The 15,864-nt window shown below is 37.1% G+C and overlaps 1 pseudogene; it reads right to left on the bottom strand.

Annotated features, from left to right (window-relative positions):
- Window positions 1-13,992: 13,992 nt before the first annotated feature.
- LOC138151201 (ATP synthase subunit delta, mitochondrial pseudogene) overlaps window positions 13,993-15,864 on the bottom strand; it is a 52,104-nt pseudogene continuing 50,232 nt past the window's right edge.

The raw sequence follows: 15,864 nt of genomic DNA, 5'->3' as shown, positions 1-15,864 counted from the left end.
CTCTGCAGTGGTGACAGTTTCTGCTCTAGATGGGGCCTGGGATAGAAAGATAAAAGAAATATTTTAAATAAAATATTAACAAAGAAACTTAAGTAATATATCACAAAGATTATATTCTATCCTCAGAGTAGATTTAGAGTAGGAATGAAAAGCTTGTTTAATATTAGAAAAAATTGGGGTGGCTGGGTGGTGCAGTGAATAGAGCACTGGCCCGGAGTCAGGAGGACCTGGGTTTGGATCTGGCCTAGGACACTTAACACTTGCTGGCCATGTGACCTTGAGCAGGTCACTTAACCCCAATTGCCCTCCAAAAAGCAAAGAAAAAAGTATTAGAAAAAATTATAAATATAATTGACCATGTAAATATGAAAACAAAAATCATATGAATCTATTAATAAAAGCAGAAGAAAAGCTTTTTGACAAAATTTCACACACATTCCTATTAAAAACTCTAGGAAGTATAGAAATAAATGATATTTTCCTTAATATGGTTAATATATCTATATAAAACAAAGTATTAGCATCATTTGTATAAAAGGATAAACTAGGGTTCTTTCCAGTAAGATCAATGTTTCCATTATCATCATTACTACTCAATTCATGCTAAAAATGTTAGCAATAACAAAAGAAATTAAAAGAATAAGCACAGGCAAAGAAGAAACACAATTAACACTTTTTGCAAATGATATTATGGTTTACTTAGAGAACCCTAGAGAATTCACAACAACAAAATAAATACAGAAAAGGTGCAGAATATAAAATAAACCCACATAAATCATTATTTCTGTGTATTATCAAGAAAATCCAGCAAGCAGTGATAAAAAAGAAATGTCATATTAAATAACTGGAAATATTACACATGTGAATCTGCCCAGCAAGAAGTGCACAGATTCTATATGAACACAATAATAAAACACTACTTAAAAAATATATATAGGTCTAAATAATTGAAGAAATATTAATTGATCATGGATAGGCTGAGCTAATATAATAAAAATATCAGTATTACTTAATTTTGTTTGTTCCATTTTACAAAGTTAATGCCTGTCAACAATATGCAAACACATTATGTTGTGACATAGATAATGGAATATCACTGTTCTCTAAGAAACATCAACATGAGGAATGTAGAGAAGCATGGAAAGACTTATATGAAGTGATGCAAAGTAAAGTAAGCAGAACTAGTGAACAATATATACACTATCTACCACCATGTAGAGGAAAAGAATAACAACAAAACCATCAAACTCAAATGCCGCAAATTTGTAATGATCAAGCTGGACCCCCAAAAAGAGATATGAGAAGACAATTCCTCTTTGCAGAGATGGAGGACCATGGGTATGAAATGGAGCATAACAAAACACTTTTTCATTACCTTAGTTTTGCTAAACCTTTGTTTTTTTCTTCCTCTTTTAAGATTCTTTATTGTGAGAGACAGCTCTCTGGAAGAGGTTGGGAAAGAGATATAGTACAAAACTATATTAAGGTGATATTAAAATAAATTACATTTATATAGTGTTTACTATGTGTCAGGCATTAGACTAAGCACTTTACACTTATCATCTCATTTGCTCCTTATAACAACCTGGGAAAGTAGGTGATATTATTATCCTTGTTTTATAGATGAGGAAACTAAGCCAGATAGAAGATAAGTGACTTGCCCAGGGTCATATAATATGGTTCTGATTTGAACTCAGGTCTTCCTGAACCCTGGGCCTGGCACTCTTTCCACTGAGAGCAAAGATATCAACAAAAACTTATGTAAAACAGTAAAAGATATTACCAAAATGTATTTAAAACAATAAAGTGATTATTTCCCTCCCCTGCTTAAGTGAATTTGTCTCAAACACTTTTTGTGTTATTTTACCAAATTGTCAAATAAATAAATCTTGATTTGTTAGAGTCATATCTTATTATTTCCTACATATGTATGGGGATTCTTTCAGACCATGGCATCCCGTGAACTCTGAGAAACAGAAAAATTAAGCTCTTTATACATTGCCAAAATAAATTTAGGTGATTATTTCTGGTTATAAAACTCTCTAGAATGTTAAGGATTAGGATAGCAGGCCCAAACTCCAGGACCTTGTATAATGTTACCAGTACCTAAAACAGATCCAAGATGTCACACCTAATCTGAAGAACCCTTTGATATAGAATCTTAACAGTCTGCAACCTCTAAACCACCAACTCCAGTCCTTATTACAATTCTCAGAACCAATAGCTTTGAATCAAGTTAATCTGAGGGCATGTTTCACGCTACTTGCATCAGGTGCTAAAATGATTTATGGTTCTGCTGAACAAGGAGTCAGAGAGACTATTCTAAGCCAGCCCTTTTCACTAACTCATTGGATGACTGGGCAAAACTCTCTGGGACTAATTTTCCTCATCTACAGAATGAAGGAAAACTGGGCCAGGTGGTTTGTAAGGTTCCTTTCAACTCTAATGATAGCATTTTTTCTCTTTATGGCTCTTAACTAGTAGAACATTCCATCAATGACATCAGTGTCATCTTGAGGATGCCTGTCATATATCTGTGACCCACTATCCCTCAAAGTATCTCTTTGGTCGTTCCTGAGAGGTTGCTTGCCAAGTGGTCAGGGTTTCATCTGTTGATCTGTGTTAACTTTTTTTTATTTTATTTTTAATCTTGGGCTTTAATTTCTTTTTCTTTATTTTTTTTTTCCTTTCTTAACACTTAGTCCAATATTTTCATTTTACAGATGGGGAAACAGAAACCCACAAAAATTAAATTACTCTCTCAAGGCTTCAAAAACGCTGGAATTTGAAGCCAGGTCATCTGACTCCAAATTCAGTGCCTTATCCAAAACAAGCATTTATTAACCTCTTAGTTGTGCCAGGCACTGTGCTAAGTGTTGGGGAACAAAGACAAAAGTGAGCCAGTCTCTGTCCTGAAAGAATTTACATTCCAATGCAGGGGAGCAGGGAATAAGACAAACTGTATATATAGAATGCACACCAAATGAATAGAAAGTAGTTTTGGTAGGATAGGTGAAAAGGTGAAGGGTGCTCGAGACCCCAAAGTACCAACATGCTGGGTCTTGCCAAATGAATTCGACTCAAGTCTTCTCTCAGCCAAAGAAAAGCAAAGTTTATGAAAAGTTCCTTTCCATTGGACAAAGAGTAAGTCTGTGCTAGTTCATTCTATGGCACTCTTACACCACAGGGGGTAAGATGGGGTCTTCTATACAGAAGGTTGTGGGAGGATTCAGAGGGGTCTAGAGGAGGAGTTTGGGGAGGGTCTTCAGGAGGAGTTAATGAAGTAAATGAGTGATTAAAGGTGGGAAGTTGCTGGAGGCCACCTGAAGACTACAGACAAGGGTGGGCTAGGCCAGTTCAAGGGTGGATTGATATTTTGATAGGCTCAAGAGTGAAAAGTAGATGGACAATGGAGGGCTAGGCTAGTAACAGAGGTCTGGGCCCAGCCACAATGTAAGGCTTCTGGCCTCAAGCAAATGCCTCATCAAATGGGACAATTTAATCAGAGTTCAAGGGCAGTTCCCAGAACCTGCACTTCATCGTAGGCACCTATATCTGAGGGCTCAGGAAGGGATTTTTGTATAAGGCACCTGAACTGAGTTTTAAAGGGAAACTGGGCTTCTAAGAGGTGGAGTTGAAAAAGAGAGAGCTTTCCAGTATGGAACATTCCAGCTTGGGCAAAAGAATGGACATGAGATATGAAATCCTCTTGAAGAGGCTACCCATAAAGAGGGTTAGGGTTGCTCTGGAGACCCCAAAATGCCAACACACTGGGCCCTGCCAAATAATTCGACTCAAGCCTTCTCTCAGCCAAAGCAAAGTAAAGTTTATTAAAGTTCGTTTCTATTGGACACAGAGTAAGTCTGTGCTAGGTCATTCTATGGTGCTCTCACATCACATGGAGGGAAGATGGGATCTTATATACAGAAATTTGTGGGAGGAATCCAGGGGTGGTCTAGAGGAGGAGTTTGGGGAAGGTCTTTAGAAGGAGTTAATGAGGTCAATGAGTGATTAAGGGTGGGAAGTTGCTGGAGGCTACCTGGAGACTACAGACAATGGTAGGCTAGGCCAGTTCAAGGGTGGATTGATATTTTGATAGGCTCAAGGGTGAGAAGTAGATGGACAATGGAGGACTAGGCTAGTAACAGAAGTCTAGGCCCAGCCACAATGTAAGGCTTATGGCCTCATGCAAATGCTTCATCAAATGTGATGATTTAATCAGAGTTCAAGGCGGGTTTTCCAGAGCCTGTACCTCAAAGATTCAGGGAGAGCTCAAGGGGGCTCCTAGAGCCTGCACCTCATCATTCCCTCCTCAAATAAATGGGACCCAAATTCCTTTGGGGTAAAGGGTGAAGGTCTCAGCTTCTAAAAGTGCTTCCTGCTAGCAAGGGGCTTAGAGTTGTCCATGCCTCTCTAGGTCCCATTCAAGGGTGTCAGACTGAGGAACATGGATGATGCCAGGTCCAGTGGGCTGAAGAACTTAGATGTGGTCAGAGATTTGCATAGCCTTAGTGGTCATCCAGAGGTTGATGGCTTGAACACTGCAGGAAACAAACCTTGCAAGGAGGTTAAGCAAACGAAGACCAAACAGGCACCAAAAAAAGAATAGAAGAAAGACAATTTCCCTGGTACAAAAGACAAATTTCCTGTTTGGAATTAAAGATGACTATGGCAAGGCAAAATGCTATCACATATCCCTTTCCTTTACAAATTGCTCCATGGACATTTAGCAATGGAAAGCAATAGCAGCCACAGAATCTAATAGTTTTCAAAATCAGGCAGTAACTCCCAAAGCCTGTCCTCTCCTTCCTTCATCATAGAGAGTAAAAGGTATTTTCTAGATTGGGTAAAGCTGGAGTGGTGGTCAATTTAGTTTTCAAAGTCTCAAAAGCTTTCACCTGGTAGTCTGGGCCCCACTCTAGACAGAATGAGTCAGGGACTTGAGTAACAATTAATGGTTGCAGTCCCTCCCAGGCCTTGGGTTTAATTGCATATAAACCACTCTGGGGGAACACTTTAGGATCTAGGAGTCAAACAAATACTGGCATGGTAAAAGTAGTTCATCCAGGAATTTCCTGATCCCAACTACTGACTCAACCATCTCCCACATTCCTGAGGGAATATAGGAAGATCTGGGAGGCTTAGCTAGAGAAAACTGGCTTCCCAATTTCACCAACAGATCCATTTCCAACAACAAGATAGGATAAGAGGAGATAATAAGGAAGAAGTGTCCAAACAACAGATCCTCAAATAGGCAGGGGACTGGGTATGCCTGGAGACATCCCTTAGTTTCCCCTTCTATGTCCCTGACCTGACTGTTGAAGGGGAGGGTAGAACCAATTGGTTAGAACAGAGAACAGCCATAATAAATTTTAAAAAAATAGCCATAAAAAATCTTAACAATAATAAAGGCAAGCCTTGATGCTTGCCCAGAGTTCAGTGAGAGATAGAGAAGGTGGGAACGCTAAACCCCAGGCTTCCCCATCACACCAAGTCTTAAGAAGACTGGAGGACAGGGTACTGGGAGGTGGCTCTACCACTTTTCCAACCTCAGGGACAATCTTACAATGTCCCTCCTGGTCAGATAGGCACAGTTCTAGAGGTATTGGTTCCTGGGGCTCCCTCTGGGGGGATGCCCTGGAGTGGCACTCCTTGGACCAGTGACCCTCCTTGGGGCGTCAAAAGAAGGTTTTCCCCCTGCCCAAGTGACTGGGCTTCCTCCAAGGGGTCTCCTGGAGGGGCTTTTCCTTGCCATGGCAGCAGCCAAGAATCTAGCATGTTCTCTGTTTCTCGTTCGTTCCCTGCATTCTTTCTCCTCTGCTGCAACCAGGTCTTTGTTATTAAAGACTCCAAAGGTCATCTCCAGTAACTGGGCCTGAGGTGTTTGGGGTTCCATCGCCAATTTCTGTAGTTTCCTCATAATATCTGGGTCATACTAATGAAACACATGTTAAGGATTGCTGCCCCTTCTAGAGTCAGGATCTAAATTTCTATTCCTCTTAATCGTTTCTACAAGTCTATCTAGGAAAAGGTTGGGATTTTCTTGATTTGTCTGAGAAATTTCTCTTTCTGATAAATTACTTGCTTTTGAAATTCAGTTCGTAGGCCTTATAACAGGCAAAGTACCACATGGTCTCTCTTCTTCCTGTCCTCCCAGATTTGACAATCCCATCCTGAGTCACTAGTAGGAACAGCAGCTGTTCCTGGGGAGTATTTTCTGGGGTCAATGCTAGCCAAATGATCCCAAAATTTTGGGGCTTGTTACCTGATTCTCCTCTACAGGTAGAGGAGTGTGTGAATGTGTGTGTGTGTGTGTGTGTGTGTGTGTGCACACGCATGTGCCTAGAAGAGTCCTTATTGGAAGTCTTTGGAAGGGAAGGTTAGGAGAAGGGATAAGTGCACTACTCAGAAGTTGGAGAAAAAGTGTAAAAAAGATTAGTCTGGAAAGAACCTTACATATAGCCTATACAGGTATAGGTTCAACTCCCTCATTCTACAAAAGAAGGAACTAAAATCCCAAATTTCTACAGGAGATTTTTCACACTCCCTTGTTAGTGCCTTCCCTTGGAGATTATTCTCCATTCCACACTGTATGTATCTGATCTAAATGCAAACATTTGCTATTTCCCTTATTAGAATGTGAGCTGCTTGAGGGCAGGGTATGTTTTTGCAAAAATGTTTTGTATCCACAGCACTTAGCCTGGCACACTGCAGTTGCTGAATAAATGCTAGTTGCCTGACAGCCTGACCAAAGTGAAGTGCTGGAAGACACCTCAGAGATCAAGTACTTCAACTTTCTCATTTTACAGAAAAGGAAATTGAGGACCAAAGAGGAGTGACTTGCCGAAGATCACATGGATAGTAAGAGCTATGAACTCATATCCTGATTCCAAAACCATGTTCTTTCATTACACCAAAAAATGGGTAAGAATATCCTTAGAAAATGAGATGGGTACATTGGGAGTGGGGGCAAGTTGGGGTTTATTTATTTTTTTGGCATTCTATTTTCTTCACAACTGCCAAATTCTACTTAAATTAATTTAATTACTTGACACTATACCAAGTCAAATTACCAAAGAATTATTTTGTGAAGCTGGAAAAAAAGATAATGACAAAATTCATCCAGAGGAAAAATAGCTAAAGACTTTCAAGATAATTTTTTAAAAAGGAAAAAAAAAACTGGGAAGGAAAGAAGAAAGCAGTACCAGAGCTCAAAGTATACTACAAAACTGTTAACATCCAAATAATTTGTTACTGTGTAAGAAAAAGAAAGAGGCAGCTAGGTGGCTCAGTACATGGAGTGGTAGGCCTGATACATATGTAGCCACACAATATATAAAAGCAAAGGAGAAGCCTAGTGTGCAATGAACTAAGAAATTGGGGAGAGGACTCACTATATGACTATATGTTGGGAAAACTGGAAAGTAGTTTTTTAGAAACTAGGTATAAATCACTATTTCATACCAATTACTGATACAGGATCTAAACAGGCTCTGCATCTACTATCTGGCCATTTTTGCTAGAGAAGTATAATGGAAGGGGAATATTGTAAGAGCCATTCTATATTCTTTGTTTTATCGTTTGGCATGGCCCTCTCTCCCAAGTTTAAAAAAAAAAAAGCTTTTTTGAAAAGTTGTATTATGCATTCCTTTTAAAAAGTCTAGAAATATAGGGGGAAAATGGAGTTTCCCATATATATACACATATGTATGTGTATATGTATGCATGTATGTGTGTATATGTATGAATATGTATATATATGTATATGTGCTTGTGTTTGTGTGTGTATGTGTATATATGAGACAGGTTTTCTGACTCTTTTATCACTAGTGATGACAAAATTATAAGATTAAAGGGTAATGTATTTTTAAGTCTTGGTAATTCCAATCATATTGATTTTGTAATTAACTTTTTTTTGCTTTTTTAATTAATTTCCAAAAACAAATGTTCATTAACCTTGTCTCAGTACTTAAATAGAAGGGGGTTTTATTGCTTACTAAACCTAGAAAATTCAGAAACCTAAGAGTCCTAAGAGAGACTAAAAAAAACTTAACATTTATATAGAATTTCCAACGTGCCAGGTTCTGTGCTAAACACTTTACAATTATTATCCGATTTGATCGTCATAACAGCCCTGAGAGGTAGGTACTATTACTATGTCCATTTTATAGATGAAGAAAATGATACAAATAAAAGGTAAGTGATTTGGCTAGGGTCATACAGTTTGTAAGTGTCTAAGGCTGAATTTGAACTCGTCTTTCTGATTCTGGACTGGGCACTCTATTCACTGCACCACTTAACTACCTGTCAACTAGTGTCAGGTACCAAAGAGATTCCATTTTCTCAACAAACTTCGTCAAATGGGGTAAATAATTATCAAAACTTGAACAAACCATCACTAAGAATTTGAACTTCTAACCACAGCCCCTCTCCTCTTCTCAGAAATTTATTTACAGGTTACAATAATTGAATTAAAATCAACAATCAATTATTCAATATTTAATATGTTCTAAATAGTGTTCTATACATTAGAAAGTCAAAGATACAAAAGGAAACAGTCCCTGCTCTCAAGAAGCTTAGAATCTAGTAGTGGAAATGACAAGTACAAGTAAATAGGAAAAAATCAAATGTTTCAACCAGGAGGTTGAATTTGAGCTATAGTGAGTAAAGAGAGGGAAGGGGGAAGGTAAAGGTAGAAAAGTGGAAATATATCATGAAGAAGATAGCAATGAGCACAGTATCTGTGCATCACAGTGGGTAGCATCTGCTTAGAGTATATAGCATAGGATGGGGACTATGTAGAATAATAATTAGGAAGTAGGAAAAATAAGTAGATGAGCTTTAAATGTGATTCTTCCTGAGGTTTCTCATCTGTAAAACAAGGTTCCCTCTGGATCCAAAATTCTATAATTCTATGTATGCAGTTCATCTGGAATTGATTAATATCATTGCTAATTCACCTCTAGCTAAACCTAAGAAACAAATTGAAACAGCTGCTTTATCCATGTCTAAATTTTGACACCCTATGAGGATAGCTTTGCCCATTTCCTTGCTGAATTTTTAAAAATCACATCAATGAATGTCTGTGTATGTATATACATATATATGTGTGAGAGAGAGATTGACATTTATATATCTATACACACACACACACACACACCCTTTCTAGGTGTAAGGTTTATGATTTCCATAAGGATTCTTGTTCTTTTACTATGGAATATACAAAGTAGATCTGCCTACAGAAATCAAAGATTTTCTGAATGCCAAAAGGTGTAAGTATTATATGTTTGGACGGTCCATTGCTCACAAATTTAGTAGTGCTTAATAGTAGCATTAGACTCCAAATAACTGAGCAAAAAGACCTATACAAATTTCCTTCAAATTTACATAAAGGTTAAACTCCTGTTTAAACATGCTATCTTTACCACTTAATGACTTAATATTCCATAAATATTTTAATATGATGCCCATATCCCCATTTTAATATATAAACATAACTCCCCTCCCCCTTCATATTAGCTGCCCTGAAGGTTCTAGGGGAAAAAAAAATTGGCCAACTTTCCTATAAGAGTGCCACCTTGTGACAATTATTTCCCTACATTCTTTTATTGGTTATTTTTTTAAATCCAGTTATCCACTTTCAACACTCTCCTCCAGAAATGGCACCTATGAAAAGTAAATTAAAACATCAACTATTCAAATAAGCATTTCTTTCTTACATGCCAGCCCCAAAACTAGAGGTTGAATTTTTTGATTGAATAGGTGCTCTGTGTGTATATTATGTCAATAGTCAATCTACTGCCTTACATTTGTTCTCCTGGCGCTTCCCTTGTTTCTGCCTACACTATGGCATTAGTCTAAGGATCTGAATTTCATAAAGCTGGTGAAACTCCCTCCACCAATTCAGATGGTGTCACATCTATTACTTAGTAGATAACAAGTGAGAAGTTGCTTAAGGCACAGGAAGCTTAAATGACTTGACTAGAGTCACATATCTAAGAGGGGGTATTTGAGTAGCTATCTTATACCCCAACACAGCATCCTATCTACATCAAGCTGTCTTTCCATCAGTATGGTTTGATGTCAAAATTATGCCTTTATATTATGTATTATTTCCAAAAATATGGTAATTAGGCTATGTCTGAATGATTTTGTATGATTAAGTTCATGACCAGTGTGTATCACTCTGTTTGGCCAGAAGGTGGCACCTGAGGGGAGGTTCAGAGATTCAGAAGATCCAAGAAGCAGAGGTAAGGAGAGAGAGAATTCTAGTCCCTGGGGAAAACCTGTACAAAGAAATAATTGGGAAACATTAAGTAAGCCAGTTTGGTCAGAACATAAAGCAAACAATGGGGAATAATATGAAATCAGCTTAGAAGGACAAGGTGAAACCACTTTGGGGAGGTCTTTAAATGGTCAAATAGAAAGGTTTGTTTATTTTTCTGATAGAAACAACAAAGTCATCTAAGCTTCTTGAACCTATGGATATTGTGTATATGTTGTTGGACTGGGTTAATTTGTTGTTAACTTTTGATGAACTATTTTCCTTATTCTTTTTCTTTTTACATGAAGAATTGTGGAGAGAGAAATGTGATGTGAAAAATAATATAAAAATAAAATCTATCAAGTTTATTTTAAAATAAATATATATTTGTTGACTTGAATAGCATGATGAGGACTATTAATGAATGCTTCAATAATGTCTATATCAATCTGTGTCTTAAGTTAAATGGCAATATAACGTCCTTTTTTCAGTCAAAATATGTCGATCAAAGATGGAACTTTTCTAAAGAAATTAACGAAAATGAAAACACCATATAAATGAAAATTAATATTATGAGATGTAAATGAATTTCTAAAATGCCTATTCAATTCAATCAGTAGAATTTAGCCCTTAGGACCTACCTAGCATGTAGTTCCAATAAAATAATGGAAATAATTTTTTTAAATACTAATAGTTTTACTCACAAAATATAATATTAGGAGAAATAGGAGTCAAACTTGGTGTGTCCTTATTCCATGCTACATTGATTCTTTAATATTTAGGTACCACTTTAACAGTTAAATCCTTTATAGGCAAGATAAACTGAAGCAATGGAATATCCCCCCCGGCTCTCAAGATAGCATAAGGAAGAAATAAAAAGAAAGAAAGAAAAAGATGGCCTGGGAGACAAAGTTTTAAAGAATTCAGAAAGTGAACAGCAATACTGAGTTCCTGAAAATAAGGACTTATCTCTGTTTATTCGTCATAGAGTGTACTTTAAAGATAAAAGCCCAAGTTAGTCTGATATATTGAGGAAAAGGCACTGGAAGTTAAATGCTTGGGAGTTAGACATCTATGAATATATGATATTTATGGCATCTATTTCAGATGTCTTTTCTCTACTTTTGGTAGGTCCTTGAATTCTTTCAACATAGTGAAAGCAATAAATACACAAGCCTTTTCAGCTCCTACTATTTTACTTCTTCAGAAGATGAATTTTTGTATAGAATTATTTCAATATATTTCAATAATATTAAGCATTGAAAAAATACTATTACCAGAAGATAAGCCTTTTATCATTCATTTGGTCATATGCATTAGGGAAATATAAATTATTTACTTCATATACTTTTGTATATTAAATGTTTGCCTCTTCTGTGTTTGCAATAAAATGAGTAAAATAATTTTAATTCAATACAAGCAGATTTCTAAGATGAGAGGTGGGCCTAGATGATGTAAGACATCTATTTTTATGGGTTTATTGAACTATTCCAGTCTCTTGAGAACTTCTTTAAAGAAATACTTAAAATTAAATTAAATTTTTCTATAAAAAGACAAAATAAAGTTAAAGTATAGAACTCTAAAAGATTAAGAATTACGTTGGGAAAATAACCTCTCAGGCCTCATTTTCTTCACCTGTATAATGCGCAAATTTAATTAAATGCTCCCTAAGATCTCCTTCCCTCTCTGACATTCAATGATTCTATCAGTCAATTTTTAGTAAAATATTTAGGGAATTGTGTACTTTGATATGGTAGAAAGTTCACTGATTACCTCATCATGGCTACTCCATGTAAGGTATGACTGGATTTTGTTTCCACAGAAATCATACAAACATAATTTGTGAAACCTAAGAAGTCATACTTGTTGTTAATGTTAGAGATAAATTGATTGCAGAAGAAAGCAGTAGGGGATGTGAGCCGCTTATTAATCAGCATTTCTAAAAGCAAACTCTTCTTCGTTCTGTAAAAATTCCTTTTTTCCCCAGCCAAGTGTAGCTCACCAAGGATGGGGTCCATTAACCCAGAAGCAGTCTTAGATAATGGGACTTTTCTTATGGATATTCTGGGTTGAATCTTCAACTTGTACTTTTGTCAACTCTATTAGCAATTGAGAAAAATCTTTTCTCATGTTGTGGTGATCAGAAAATCCAAGAGATGCAGAAATCCAGGGATAAGATTTTTTGGCTTATTATTCCTTTACTAAATAAAGTATCAGGATGAAAGGGAGGAAGGAATTGAAATGTGGAAATGAGAGATGTAAGCAGGGGTGAATACCCATGTGGAGGTGGGGTTTAGGGGTTTTTGGATAGGCTGTGAATCTTGAAATGTCCGGTCAATGGGTTACAGGGAAAGGTGAATCAGGTTAGAAATAATAAAAGGGTTTTGTAATTGTCTTGAAGTGTGCCTGAGCCTTCTAGGTTACCTTTCTCCACAAGGGGGTAAAGGCCAGGTCACCTGTCTGAAATGACATAAAATAAAAATCTTTTTTTTTTTCTAAATTCACTAATGGCCAGGTGGAATTCTTGCTAAGACTTTTATTTCTCATACTCCATCTACTGCTACCTTACTTCAGTCTTTAGTACATGGTCTTCATGGTGTGCGCTGGTCATAAACTCTATGATTTAACAATTAATTCTTTGAAAATAAACTTTTAAGTTAGCTAGGCTGGACCCCTGGGAACAGATATAAAATCTTTTGATGAATCTCTACTTATAAGCCCTTTTGTCATGGTAGTGCCTTTCAGAGCTTACTTTTAAATGAACTGTTGTTTCAGAAATGGAGCTCACACCCATGTCAACTACAGGTATAGCAGCAGCATCTGTTCTATCTTGTAAGATAGAAGTCATTCCTGCAAGGGGAAGAGAATACATAAGACCTTATTTAACCAGTCAGTTCCCTAGAACTAACCTAACCTGTGAAATGAGAACTCTTAGAAAACCAATTATTTGAAGGATACACACTTCCATGTGTACTAAAAAGCATTGTTTTGACTTTCATTAATTCTAAAAACAAACAAATGAAAAACTATGCTGCCTAATTCAATATTATAAGTAAGTCAACATCTCATTGCTAGAAACAGTGTATTGAAGGTCAATCAGTATAATGCAAATTCCAACCTTACCTCTCACATATACTAGATGAGAGACCTTGGGCACATATACATCTTATTGGTGCCCTAAGAAATACTTTCAGCCATGATGCACACAATGCAACATGACTTGTCAATTTGCACCAGTAGAGAGTGTTCCCACACTGGGAGTTTTTCACATAAAATTAAAAATCAGATTTAGACTAGAAGCAGAAAAATATTAAACTTTTTATAGTATGAATAAATAATATGTCACAATATATGTGTCAGGGTGGGTGTCATTAAGTTAAACACATAAGGGATAAACTGTCACACTAAGAACACTCTCAATCAATCAAATCTCCGCCCCCTAATGGAGAGCCTTCCTTTATAACAAATGCTATTTAAGAAATAGAAATAGAGGGAGAATTAAAATAAATTAAGAATATATCGAATGGCTGAAAATACATGCTTTTTGAAAATTACACATTTATTTTTTTTTTTAAAGTCCAGAACCCTTGTGAATTTTAATCTGGGGGTGGAGAGTAGGAAGGGGAATTGGGGGCTAGGCATCTCCTCAGCTCTGGGTGATTGCGGTGGAGCGGAACAGTCAGTCACACCATCTCTGGACGACGGCAAGGGTTCAGCTCCCCAGCTCACTAGTGCAGCACTTTCACGATAGCTTCATTGCCTTCTATCGGGATCTGAACTTCGGCCCGGGCTGCCTCATCAGATGCCCCTGACAAGTCTGAGTGCGCCTTTTCCGAGTTGGATCTGGGGGCCGCCAGGTCCAGCATGTCCAGAGCCACGGTTTCCTCTGCCAGCAGCTGCACCGAGGAATCGGTATTCACTGTGATAGAACCACTGCTCACAAAATAGTTGGTGGTGGTACCATCCTCGGCGTGCAAGGTCACCACGCCGGGATTCAGCACCTGCAGGGTGGGCACGTGGGCAGCGAGGATCCCAAAGGCCCCACTCCGAGTTGGGACATCCACCTGCTTCACATTGGCTTGTTGCAATACATCTGCATCGGGGAGGCTAAGGTGAAGGACATCAGGCCGGGGATGGCTTGCCGGGAAGCACTCGGCGTAAGCACAGGCTAGAGGGGCTTTAGGGGCCGGGATCCGGGCTTGGCGCAGCAGGCCGAGGCCACAGAGGTGGTGGCCAACAGGCCCACTAGCGGAAGCAAGGGAACGGGCTGCTGGGCCAAGGCCTGAGAGGTGGGCCACGCCGAAAATTACACATTTACAAACTATGGTAGTGTCCACTGCTATAATTTCTATTAATTTTTTAAGTGATGTTTACTTATTATACTTTTATAAATCCACTTTTATCCATATATTTATTTATTTTTGTGAGTCTGTTTTGTCCACTTTTTGTGGACATGGTGTGCATCATTTTCTTGATTCAAGTTATTTTACATCAGTCCATGCAGTTTTCCCCCATGCTTTTCTGTATTCATCACATTTATAATTTCCCACAGAAAAGCAATATCACATTATATTCATGAACTCAAATTACTTTAGCCATTTCACAATTGATCAGCATCTGCTTCATTTCCAGGTGTTTGGTATCACAAACACACAAAAGTTCTGCTATAGATATTTTGGTGTAATCGGGTGTGGTTTTTTTTTGTTTGTTTGTTTACCAATGACTTCTGTGGGGTATGAGATTAGTAATATAATCTTTGTAGAGGAATACAGACATTTAAATGACTTTATTTGCATAATTCCTATTTATTTTCCAAAATGACTGAATTCATTAAAAGTTGCACCAACGAAACACTAGAATGTCTAATGTTCCCACAATTCCTCCAACATTGATTGGATGTTGCTATCTTTTGTAATCTTCAGCAACTTAAAAGATGTGAGGTGAAAGCACAGGGTTCTTTTGAGTTGCATTTTTCTTAGTTATTTGGAGCATTCTTTCATATCATAGTTAATAGTTTGCAATTCATAGATAGATATATCTATTTACATGGGTATCCATAGGAAGATATATATATATACATACATATGTATGTATATATGATCTATGTAGATATCTATATAGCAGTATGGATATGTGTGTATATACATATGTATTTAAAATTGACTAAATACCTTAGATAGCAAACCATTATCAAAGAAATAAAATACAGACATTTCCCCCATTCAATTGCTTACCCTCTAAAACCTAGATAGATTCATTAATTTTGTTTGTACACAATGTTTTCCATTTTATATGTTCATGTGCATTTTATATTTAGTAATTGCTTCTATTGCATATTTTGTTAAGAATGCATCTGTATTGTATAATTGGTTGAGAAGGATAGTTTTATCACTTATTAACTCACCATTCATACTTCTTTAACTTCTTTCTCTTGTTTTATTGCTATTGGTAGCAATTCCATAACTATTTTAAATGAGTGGGAAGTCTAAGCAACTTTACTCACATATTTACTGGAAAATCTTACAGTGTTCCCCCATGGCATATGATGTATGTTTTTTGTTTTAAATAGATACTATATATGATATTAAAAAATGTCTCCC

The sequence above is a fragment of the Petaurus breviceps genome, unplaced genomic scaffold, assembly GCF_028583685.1.
Source record: "Petaurus breviceps papuanus isolate PSGF00001 unplaced genomic scaffold, PetGlider_PUasm1.0 90895, whole genome shotgun sequence".
In the NCBI taxonomy this organism is placed as follows: domain Eukaryota; kingdom Metazoa; phylum Chordata; class Mammalia; order Diprotodontia; family Petauridae; genus Petaurus; species Petaurus breviceps.
This window is presented reverse-complemented; position numbering and strand designations above follow the sequence as displayed.